The sequence below is a fragment of the Empidonax traillii genome, unplaced genomic scaffold (genome assembly GCF_003031625.1).
Source record: "Empidonax traillii isolate 1590-97213 ecotype Southwest subspecies unplaced genomic scaffold, ASM303162v1 scaffold342:size1861417, whole genome shotgun sequence".
NCBI lineage: Eukaryota > Metazoa > Chordata > Aves > Passeriformes > Tyrannidae > Empidonax > Empidonax traillii.
This window is the reverse complement of record NW_020955535.1, coordinates 14,422-23,968: the sequence shown is the minus strand read 5'-3', so window position 1 is coordinate 23,968 and position 9,547 is coordinate 14,422. Positions and strand designations below refer to the sequence as shown.

Here is a 9,547-nt window from a genome sequence, read left to right as displayed (position 1 = left end):
GATTTAGTGTATGGGAACTGCCTGCTGCTCCCCAGCATGACCTGCAAACTTCCCACAGCATTATCCAGGCTGTGATAGGCACATGTGTTTGTGCACAGAGCTGTGGAGTCTAATGATGTGTTTTAGGCAATATCATGTCTAAACTAGGTAGGCTAGCAGAACCTGTCATGTCACCTTCAGTATTTGCCCTCTCTGCTGAGCTGTTTAATGTGAGTAATTAAACCACAGTCTTTATATGCACTGCTATTATTAATTTTTTGGATGAAGACGTTGCCTCTCTTCCAGGAACAGTATCCCTGAGGCCCTGGAGCATGCACATATGGTGACACATCTCTCTGTTCCAGCAAGGTAGGTAGTCATGCTGTTCTTCCTCTTCTCCCTAATTTCATCTCACATCCATACATCTTTTTGAAAGCTGAAAGTTTCAGCCTTCTTTTCACATTTCCCTCTCAGCACCAGCTTTTTTTTATGTGAGGTCAAATGCAGTTCATTCTGCAGGCTTGTGGGAACTTGCTGGGCATCAGCAACAGCAGTGGCAGAAACTAAGCTTGGACAGATGGCTCTTGGCCGAATGTCCTGCCTGTCAATGGCTGGCAACTCCTCCAAAATCTGTGGTGCTTCAGGGAGAGCGGGCAGGGCACTGCCAGCTTCTACTCTCAGTCTTGCTGGTTGCACCTGCCAGGGACAGCATATGGTCCACAGAACTTCCAGGGAGAGTTGGACAGGAGATTGCTGCAGGTCCCCCACTGAGACCCAAGGCATGTCTGGTTCTGCTGGCTGGCACCAGCTGAAATGCCACACAGCAAAGTGTCTTGGAGTGCTCCTATGAGGCCATCCCACAGTCAGCCAGGAAAGCAGTGAAGACATCAGGGAATCAAAAATACTGAGCCTTTGCTCTGTCCTACTTAACACCACTTCATCAAAGGCTTTTGGGAACCAGTCTGCACATGTCTCTAATGGAAATGTGACATCTGAAGATTATGTATTTGCTCAGCCTGTAGCTGGGAAGAGGAAAGCCGTGGTACAGAATGGTCAGGGCAGTATAATTTTTTTGCAGAATAACAGATCACATCCTACTTTGGCATAAGTATTCCTTTTGGGGGTCTGTCAGCTTTACACATCAAATCAGGGGACCAAACTCTCTGTCCCCTCAGAGAACTGCCAGATTGGTCCACAATGCATGTGCCCCAGCAACACAGACATGATTTGGAGCTCCCAGAGGAGATCCTTACCCTGAGATATCTTAAGATACTCCCAGTTGTGGCATAGAAACCCAATTTTATATGTGGGGAGGTTTAGCCCTGTGATTCTAATGGAATTGATATTCAAGGGTCTGTCAGAGAGAGCGTTGAGCTCTGGCCTCTTGTCTGGACCATGGATGGACCCCCGTGAATGGCTTGGCAGGCATTCTGGGAGTCTAAACTTTTGTCCATTTTAGTGCAGGGCAAGAAAGTATTTTGTTATTTTGTGAAAATGATCTGATTATGTACTCCTCCCACAGGAAGTGGAAACCTGCCAAATTTAGGGAATTTTGATCCCAGGGATGCATTCCACAGCTGATCACAAGACAGCAGTGTCCATAACACAAGCACAGGGACAGATACTCCGCAAGGGAGCAAGAGATTCAGAGAAGAGCTCTGCTGGGGCTTGTTCATATTGCACACAACCAATCAATAGCAAGGGCAGAAAGGCTTTATAACATGGAGAAGACTTCATGTCAATCAAAAATGTGTCTGTGGCTCTTGGGCACACACCTGAAACAGCATTTAACTGAATAGCATCAAGGAGCTTAGCACAAGATGATTCCAGAGTGCCAGGGGGTTCAGTTATGACTAAGCTGCAGTTAATACTTAAGTTATCTGGTTTAGAGTTTGCTCACATTCCTGTCTCCTGTTGCACTCACCACCTCTGTGTGGACTGGTTATCTCCACCAGAAAGAAGTGGTGTAGCATCCTTGGATTCATCTCTCTAAAACCCACTGGGAAAAGAGTAAGACACTCTGTACATTTCTGTCTAGGAGAAACAGTGTTGTCAGCCTCACAGCTTCAGTCCTGTAGTCCTGAATCTGCTTTATCGTGTGAAGTGACTCTGCAAAATGGTCGACACTTCTGATTTCCTTCCCAATTTCTGCTCAGATTTGACAGGGCACCTGTCTTTCTGTACTGACATGCAGAACTTAGCACAGTGTGGTTCATATCTCATGTGGATAAAGACAATACTTCAGCATAAAGAGGTGATGACAGCAATTGTCTGGATCAGAGTAATGTGGACCCTTTGTGATAGTCAATAAGACTTCCACATGCCCTCTGGTTGTCATTAGGCACACAGCTTTGAAAGCAGCAAGGAACTTAGCAATTCTAGAAAACCTGAAAATCATTAAAAAGGTTAGCACACAGTTAATCACAATTTCCCAATGAAAGGTGAAATGCTAATTATTTCCCCCTAATTACACTAAAATCTTCAGAGGATTCAAATATTGGCATGACCTATGGTTTACTGAGACCCAGATGACACCCACGTACCACCTAATTAGCAATGACTTCCCACAGAAGGCTCCTCTTTGAAGCATTACATTTTCCACATGTTTTCTTTTCATATTAACACCGCAAAAATAACCTTCCCTACTTGCTACAATAGGGGATGAGTCAGACACATCATTGCAGAGCACCCAAAACCTTCCCCGACCAGAAAAATCCTTGTAACACTTGCTAATAAGTGGAAGCGGAGGGAGTGTGTTCTCACCTCCCTGTCAATGGGAGTTAAGTGTGCGTAGGGAGGAGAGAACACAATTAAAATGAATCATTTGCATTAGATGCACATAATAATGAATACACACTAACCATCATGGAATAATTACCTGGTTTTATTATTATCCAGGTCATGTTTTGGTCCGCGGCCCTGCAGCCATAAGCTATGACTTGCCTCGGTTTCCAAAAGGCAGCAATACTTCAGAGATATCCAAGTCAAGCCCACAGCTACTGGGGAGAGCAGGGCAGGCAATTAACCACCAGTGTCAGACCTTTTTGTGTCCCTCAGCTCTACTGTTATTTTTTTCTACCCTAGTAGAAGACAAGAAAAGTGGAACTTCACAGACACAGAGGCCATGCTTCGGATTCATTACCTTACGGAGCAGCAGCCTCTTCTTTTCCCATGTGAAGCCTACAGAAAGGAAGCAGGAGTTTCACTTAGAGTTCTTGCTGGATCTGTCAGCTCTGCAAGTTGTTCTGTTTTGCCTAGGATTTAGTCACCAGTGAGCAATGTGAATAAATCATTCTCATGACAGCACTGAAACATAGACACTCTTAGGGATGCTTTGGAAGTGAGGAGAAGAGGTGAAGCTGGAAGTCACTCCATATGGAGGCATGTGTGTATTTGCTGCGGGCATTTTCTTATGCAAGGAAGATTGGCATTTCTTGCAGGTTGATGCTCCTAGTCGCAGTTACCAGTAAAGAAAAATCTCTAGGTGTATCAGACACTGCCTAGGGAGCCCAGTAGGAGAGAGGAAAACTACAAGTGAATAGGCTAATACAGAGTTTGTCCTTATCTGCCTGAGCTGTCTCCCCAAATCTAGTTAACACAGGTAATAAATGAAGCCACGAGGAGAAGGCACTTCACTTACACAGTTTTTGGCTTTCTAAAGCTGCAGTCTGACAGAGAAACTGCTCCATGTTTTCTCCACTTGATAATCCTAGTGGCAGTATGGGACATAATGCAGCAGTCAGTGCAACTGGGATACTCTGTGCAAACATTTCCCTGCTGCAGAGGACCTTGGTGGGGTGAGGTAACACGCTAGCAGTAATGGGGACTCTCTCTTCGTTCTGAAAGATTGCTTTCCTGTAGCCTGATACAGAGTGAATTCATCTGCCTTAAGTAAGATTATCACAGGTAAAACCCCACCTCAGGGGAATGGGAAGGTTGAACAACAGAGTAGGTTATAGTTCAGTGTGATAGTTATGCTTACTTTCTCATGTAAAGAAATAATGTCTTTGGAACTCATTCCAGGATAAGAAGAAAAAAATAAAAAAAGGTAATTCTCCTAGTGAGTAGTTTTAAAGCGCCCTAAATACACATTATCTAAATGTTAAAAAAAAATGTGCATTATTCTTCTGGTTTTGGCTGTATTTGCTTGAATATATCTCAACCCACTAGTCCTTGCAATTTTACCCTTCCAATTCTCTTCCCCACTGCACTGGGCAAAGCACTGAACGAGTGTCTGGGTGGTGCTTAGCTGCCCACTGAGGTTAAATCACATCAGTCAACAACGTGAATGTCTGAGCTGTGGGAATCCTGGGCACCCCACAGCCCATCTCTCAATTCAGATCACTGAGCTCTGTGATCCTTCAAGTGGTGTTTCATAGAATCAGAAGATGCCTGTAACTGGGAAGGACCTCTTAAGATCACCTCCTCCATTTCCTCTGCTGAAGCAGGGTCAGGTACAGCAAGGTGCCCAGGACTGTGTCTGATTTGGTTTTGAGTGTATCTAGGGATGAGGGCTCCCCAGCATCTTCAGTAACCTGTTCCTGTGGCTGTCCAGGCTGCCTTCAGAGTGAAAAAGTTTTCCCCCATGTACTTTCCTTCTGTACTGAAATGTTCATGAGTCCCTCTAACATAAAATTGGTGAGTACCTGGATTCTTAGGAGTAATTACAGGGAAAAAAGCATGTGTATCAGTAAAAAGATCTAGTGCTGCTGGATGGCTAATTATTTTACTCCTAACCTTGTAAATTGTTTCTTATGTGGTAGGTGGAGTTCATTTGCTCTGTTAGGTTGCTGCAGCTAGATGTGCACTCTTGCATGAAATAAAAGAGCCTGCGCTTATATATAACAATCTATTTATTAGATAACAATCTAATAAATCCATTATTAATAAATATTTTAAAATCACATTTTCTAGAAAGAGGTGGTTTGATAAAAATTGAATCCTACCATCAAGGATAAACAACAGCACAATGGGGTTGGAGCATCCTTTACCCGAAAGTAGTGCAGAAGTAGAAAAAAAACTCCACCATTTTTCACCTTATATTCAAGTAGCACTTGATACTTGCAGTTATTATAGATTTTACTTGACATGGAGCTACCATGCTGGTACCAGGGCAGTAATTGATCACTTGCTCAGGATTGACAGAAGCTCTGAGAAACAGGCCTAAAATCTGGAGTAACCAGCAGATGTTACAGGAGCTAAGCCAAAAGGGGTGTGGGAGGTGTCCCTGCCTGCAGCACAGGGTTTGAAACTAGGTGATCTATAAGGTCCCTTCCAACCCAAACCCTTCTATGATTCTATGACCAAGCCCATGAAACATAAAATACAATGTCTGGGATTATGGGTTAAAAAGTACTATTGGTCCTGGAGAGACTGTCCCTGTCCCAGAGACAGGAAACCAGTAACTATGTTTTCTTCACTGGGTAATACTTCTTCCAGCAGATTGCTCTGAAAAGAGCTGGATTCAGTAAAAGTGTGCCTCCACCTGAAGATTTTGGGGTAGTACAGTCCACTTCAGCGAACCTGCTGTAGCTCAGAGTCAGTGGTGAAGGAGATAAAGAATGTATTTTTTACCTTTTTTTACGTACTTGACAAATGGATTATTTGATGTGTTATTACTTTTGCTGTAGCTTGCACAGCCCTATTTTATTGAGTAATTTACATGACATATAGGAGTCGTATTCCAATAGATAATATTTGTAGCTATTTTTCATGTGCTTCGATCTCCTTTTACCTTCCATCAGCAGAAATGCTTACACCTCTTATACCCAACATCCACTCCCTCATTTTAATTCACCCCCTCCCTCTAAACAAAGTCCTTAAAGAAAGGAACAATTGTTTTGAATAATTAGCATCATTAATCCTTGCCTGTTGATACCTGAATTGTCACTCCAGCCCATAAAATTGCTTATGTCGCAGCTTTCACGCAATGCATCACAAAACACTTTACAAATAATAGCCTAATGAAACACAAGAGAACAACAAATCATCGCCAGAGCAAAAGGACGTCATAAAATCATTTTTGAGCAACGCAAGTGATATCAAACGATTTAAAACCAGATTCAGTCTGTGCTCCTTGTACTTCTCAGCAGAAGGCAATTCTGTGCATGAGGTGCATAGCAAGTAAGAGCTTTTGAGCCATGCAGATTTTGGGAAAACTTTTCGATAGGCAGATTTTCTTCTGATTTGAAAGCATACCTATAGATTTAAAGAGGAAGATTGTGCTCCCATGTAGGATTTATTTTCCTAAGAAATTTAAGATTTATTCATATCTGAATATAAACTGGATAGAAATTTAAGTCATATGAGCACAGCTAGCTAAAATCCTTATATCTGGCCTTTAGTTAATTCTGAGCACTCCATTTCCAAAGTGGAGGAAGCAATATGGGTATCCTGGTGGGGCCTTAATGCAAAATAATCTGGGAACTGTATATTCAAGGTCATCCTACCTGAATGTGTAGTGACTTTAACCTTCAAATATATTTCTGATCTTCTAAATTTCAGGGAGTTATTTGTAAGTAGTGCCAGTGGGGGAAAACATAAACCCCTTGTTCTTCTGAACTTTAAGAAGAAAGAGAGAATGTTGAATGTGATATCAGCTTACCCTTTCTATCTGTTACCTTGTGAGATGGTAGATCTGAGTCACAAACATACATGAGTTGTCTCCTGTTTTGCGTGGTCTGTTCAAAGGGATGGAAGTAGCCAAGGTACAGTGACAACTGCACCCTGACAAAGTCGAAATTTCACCAGGATCCATTCTATTGCATAAAACAACAATATTGTGTGTCTTTCTATGAGGAGAAACTTAGGAAAGATTTTCAAATCTAAAGATTTCTCTGCAGAAAAAACTGGGAAATGCTTATGATTTAGAAGGCATGCTAAAAATTCTTCCCAGAGACTGCAAACTGGTACAACTGTGAAAAATCTTGAAAAATAGTACCATAAAGAATTGCAGTAATATCTGTGAAAAATACGTGGATAATGTTTCCAAGTCCCAAGTTAGATATCAGCAGCCACTGCCCAGCAGTATGCTTTCAATAAGATAAAGATAAGGTATAGCAACACTCATTGCACAGTCAGTTATGCTGCGACAACCCCACTGTGGACAAACAACCTCTGACAGACACTGAATCAACTCTTTACTGCATAAGGGAAAAAAACGCAGAGTTTTTCAGAATATTACACAGGTGATCAAGTTATATTTTGATACAAAAGACTGTACTGCAAAAGCATCTAGGAAATTTAGCTGAAGGCAGAACTGTAGCTACAGCAACATGGAGTGTACAGCCAGGGTCTGCTAGTCTTAGTGGAGAAAAAGGAGAGAAGGGATTTTCTGAAACTCCCACAAGAGGTTTGTGTTTATTTTGAATCCAGTGCCAACAGCCTGGTTTCTTAGCTTTTGTATGTATTTGTGCTGGTTTGGGCTGGGGTACAGTTAATTTTCTTCACAGTTCCTACTAGGGGCTATGCTTTAGATTTGTGCTGAAAACAGTGATAAGGATGATTTAGTTACTGCTGGCCAGGGCTTACACAGAGTCGAGGCCTTTTCTGCTCCTCACCATCCCCCAACAAGGAGGCTGAGGGTGCACGAGGTTGGAAGGGGACACAGGTGGGACAGCTGACTCCAGCTAACCACAGGGATATTCCATACTGCATGGTATCCTATAAAGCTGGGAGGAAGAAGAAGGAAGGGAGGGATGTTCAGAGTGATGGCGTTTGTCTTCCCAAGTCACTGTTAGGCCTGGTGGAACCCGGCTTCCCTGGGCATGGCTGAACACCTGTCTGCCCATGGGAAGTGGTGAATTAATTCCTTATTTTGCTTTGCTTATACACGACTCTTTGACTTTACCTACTAAACTGTCTTTATCTCAACCCACGAGTTTTCTCACTTCTACCCTTCCGACTCTTTCCTCCATCCCACTGTGGGGGAGTGAGCGAGCAGCTGTGAGGGGCTGAGTTGCCAGCTGGGGTTAAACCACAACAGTGTTATATGTAACTGGTTCTTCATCAAAATTATGTAACTTAAATGGGAAAAGTGGTGAGAGGACATGGGATAAAAGTCAAGAACATGTAGTAGTTCTGCTGCAACAGGATTTCTTTGGTGTTCTAAAGCAATTTCTAACTGCACTTATCACCTGGAAATGAAAACTCCTGTAAAAGAGCTGGAGCTATTTATGAAACTTGATGCAACAGGTGTCATAGAACCACAGAATCAGCCAGGTTGGAAAAGACCTCCGAGATCATCAAGTCCAACCCTTGATCCAATCCCACTGTGATTACTAGATCATGGCACTCAGTGCCACATCCAGCCTCATCTTAGAAACCTCCAGTTTAGCTGAATTTGACAGTTTAGTTGAATTTTCTGTGAAATGGATGTTTTTATCGACACACCAGGACTCAACCCTCCTCTTAAATTCCAAGGAATCCTAGAACATAGAATATGCCAGGAATATGCCAGCTCAAGAGAGCAGTAACACAAGATGGAGGAGAACAAACACTCTATAAGCTTGAGTGGGCCCAAATATGTTCAGCAGTGTAATATAATCTAGAGCTGGTACTATCCTGCAGAATGGGTTGAGGATGGGGGAGAACAGTGACATAACTTATATAAACAGACCTTCTTTTGTAGTTTGCTATTCCGCTCCCCACTCACACTGCATATAGTCAATAATTTTATCTACATGAATTTCAGAAATATGGCCTCATTCCAAGCATAAAAGTAAGGTAACAGGAGATAAAAAGTGTTTTAACAAAGTCAAGGACAGTGAACTCAAAATGTTGATATATGATGGGGAGAAAATTCTCCCAGTTTTTCCCTCACTTGTTATGAATTTGAAGAACTGTATATGTGTGTGATTCCATTTAGTACCAAATCAACTAAAATACTTTAAATTCTTGTCAAGTTGCTTTTTAAAAACATATGTGATTCAGCATCCAAAACAAAACAGGTCTTGAAATAAAGAAAAACAAAGCCCTCCTTATAACTGAAGGGTATATGGAATGATGTGATGTTGGAATCACAAAGGTGTGTAGGCTCCTAAATATTATCCAGCTCCTAGTTTATCTTATAACCAAGAATTGTAGGTGTTGATTCTTGTCTTTTACATGCCATGGAAAAAGGAATTAATATTGAAGAAACAGTCCTTGTTTTCCTCTGTGTAGTGAAAAGGCCATTGAATCTTCTGGCTGACAGTCAGACAGCAACAGTCTTTCCTTTTACTTGCAGCAGCAGGCATTGGAGTCATTATGAAGTCATACAGAGAACTGAGAAAATAACCTCATCTATCATGTAACAATCCCAATAATTATCTGTGCACTCAAAGGACTTCCCTTCCACCCACTTCTGCAGATGTTTCTGCACTTGAAAGCACTAGCAAATTCCTATCTTTGCACAACAAGATGTCAGCTTAGAGCATTGGCTCATCAAGCTTAATATTCTCTTTGTTTTACGGGTCAAGTGTAGGTTTTAAGATGAAAAAGCCACAAGTCATCCGTATGACAACACAGACAGTCCTTCCTGCCTTCTCTACCCACTGGCTGACATCTCAAAATGGGATGGAAAAATCAA

The 9,547-nt window shown here is 42.1% G+C and overlaps 1 long non-coding RNA gene across 1 annotated transcript; it reads right to left on the bottom strand.

The window, feature by feature from the left end:
• Positions 1-1,912: 1,912 nt before the first annotated feature.
• On the bottom strand, positions 1,913-6,535 carry LOC114061596. The gene is made up of 3 exons (XR_003572156.1): positions 6,429-6,535; positions 3,122-3,233; positions 1,913-1,978 (listed from the first exon to the last, which is right to left on the bottom strand). It is a non-coding gene; the product is annotated as an uncharacterized LOC114061596 (long non-coding RNA).
• Between the last annotated feature and the right edge of the window lie 3,012 nt (positions 6,536-9,547).